The following is a 2,509-nucleotide window of genomic DNA, read 5'->3' as shown; positions in this document are numbered from 1 at the left end:
TTCAAAATATTTTATTTTTTGGTAAATTTATTTTAGTTGGAGGCTAATTACTTTACAATATGGTAGTGGTTTTTGGCATACATTCACATGAATCAGCCATGGGTGTACAGGTGTCCCCCATCCTGAACCCCCCTCCCACCTCCCTCTCCATCCCATCCTTCAGGGTCTTAAATTGAGAAATATGTTACCAGATGTTAGGTGTTTTAACCATATTTGAAATCACAAATATATTTGCTTATTGAATTCAAAGTTTCAGTGATAAAGCACCTTAAAACTGAATTTCTTTCACATGGGTGATCCAGTTATGATAGATAATTGGTCCTTTTTGATGCTTAGAGTTTATTCTCTCCAGAGTAAGATGTGAACTTATCATTTCCAAAATAGTTATACATTGGTAACTTTTATTACACTGGTGATTTTTTTCCTTGACAGTAGTTCACAAAAAATCATATATATAGAATAAAATTAAATACCTTTCTATTTGTTCTACTCTGTTCCTATATCTGGGCCCACATTATTAAGGACTTCAGATGGTATTTCTCATGGCTTCATAGCTTTTATAAAAGATATACAAAACACATTATTATTTATTATTTTATTTTTATATTTTTTTGGCCATGCTGCACAGCATGTGAGATCTAGTGCCTTGACCAGAGATAGAACCCACACCTCTTGGGTTGGAAGCCCAGTCTTAACCATTGGACCACCAGGGAAGTTTCCAAAGAACATTTTTATTGTACTCAACATAAAAATATGTTTGCACATGTAGACTAGTAGTGGCTCCCCACTGTCTCCATGAGCCTCCTTCCTGAAATCCACATCCCAGGTGGCCTCTCTACATGGGTTTTCAGGTGCTCAAGCCCTCAGGTTTCTGCCATAGACTTCTCACTTCAGTTATCTGCTCACACACAGTTCTCTTTGTCCACATTTTACCTTTGCCCTGCTTTTTTCTATTTATGTCTTTATAATATTCAACTAAACAGGGGACCCCAATTTTTCTTCTCTTCCATAAATCCTGTCACCTCTCTGCCTCTCCAACAGCATCCTCCTTATAAACAAATTAAAAGATGTGATTTTGGTTAATAATATAATGGTCAACCAGATTTTCTTACAGCTTTGTTGATTAGATGATTTCAAAGCAATATAAAAGTTTCTATTCTAAAAAATTCCCTTGATCATTTCTGTCCACGTAGACACCAGCTTCCTGTCCTCTCACCACCCCTTTCCCACCATCAAAACCCTCTAGCACCTCTCCAAAACTCTTTCCCCTCTGTAGTGCAGAGCCCTTCCACCATTCCCCTGCATGCATCCTCGACTGAGCTCCCAATCTCTTGGTATTTTTCCAAAAACACATTCACGTGCTCAGCCCAATGTCTGTTAAGAGTTAAGCTTTTTCTCTTTTCCTGACCAATCTCTTCCAGGGCCAAGGACCAGAGTGAAGGGTTATTGCCTCCACAATATGAATTGTGCCATCTTTCCTTCAGTGAACCAAATGCTCTCTCCCAAACTGGGAGATGGGCCCAAAGTGGATGTTCCTTCTGGAATAGTGTCTGCAGATGGTCAGGACCATATATTTATGAGAGTTATTATCTTACTAATTGAAGTGATACTTCCTGATTTTTCATCCTAATCCCAGGTTTTACACATACACACACACACACACACACACACACACACACACACACACACTTCTGCAAATGTATAAGTGTCATAATCATAGCTCCATAACTTTCATGATCAGTACAGTTTTGGCCTCTTCTTTCTTTACTGCCTGATTGTAGAAGTGATAGAGTTACCATTATGACATGTATGCAGGAGTTTCCTGGCAACCACAGCAGCAAGGAAAAATCTGATAAACTTCCTCAACAGAGTAGAGGAAATGCACCCATTCCTCAAGAGTTTTCTAGCCTTTACTCACAAAAATAACTTGCAGTCAGATATAGTTATGTTCTTGACAATAGTTTTACAAGAAATTTAGTGTGGTTTTCATATAGCAGATGCTTTACTGAAACCCTCATGAAAACCAATGGCATGGTATCATAGTGCATCTTGGTGAGACGCATTCTGCTGTGTCTCAGGGAATTGGTTCAAATAGCCCTCTAGTTATACCAACTATATTCAGATTCAGTGCCACTGAGGCATTACTCTCTCATAGACGTTATTGGGTTCTGCAGCCTGCTTCTATTCACTGGGCTTCCCTGGTAGCTCAGACGGTAAAGCGTCTGCCTACAATGCAGGAGACCCAGGTTCAATCCCTGGGTTGGGAAGATCCCCTGGAGAAGGGAATGGCAACCCACTCCAGAACTCTTGCCTGGAAAATCCCATGGACTGAGGAGCCTGGTAGGCTACAGTCCATGGGGTCACAAAGAGTCGGACACAACTGAGCGACTTCACTTTTGCTATTCATTAGAACATACACTTGACCTTGACGTATATCCAACTCATGTCTATTTTACAGAGTTGACATCTTTGGGCAGTGAGATAATTCAGCCCAACAAATTCAATGCTA

At 39.9% G+C, this 2,509-nt stretch overlaps 1 non-coding gene across 1 annotated transcript; it reads left to right on the top strand.

The window, feature by feature from the left end:
* Positions 1-2,195: 2,195 nt before the first annotated feature.
* On the top strand, positions 2,196-2,267 carry TRNAC-ACA (transfer RNA cysteine (anticodon ACA)). Its single transcript has one exon. It is a non-coding gene; the product is annotated as a tRNA-Cys (tRNA).
* The last annotated feature ends 242 nt before the right edge of the window (positions 2,268-2,509 follow it).

The sequence above is a fragment of the Capricornis sumatraensis genome, chromosome 1, assembly GCF_032405125.1.
Source record: "Capricornis sumatraensis isolate serow.1 chromosome 1, serow.2, whole genome shotgun sequence".
Lineage (NCBI taxonomy): Eukaryota > Metazoa > Chordata > Mammalia > Artiodactyla > Bovidae > Capricornis > Capricornis sumatraensis.
This window is presented reverse-complemented; position numbering and strand designations above follow the sequence as displayed.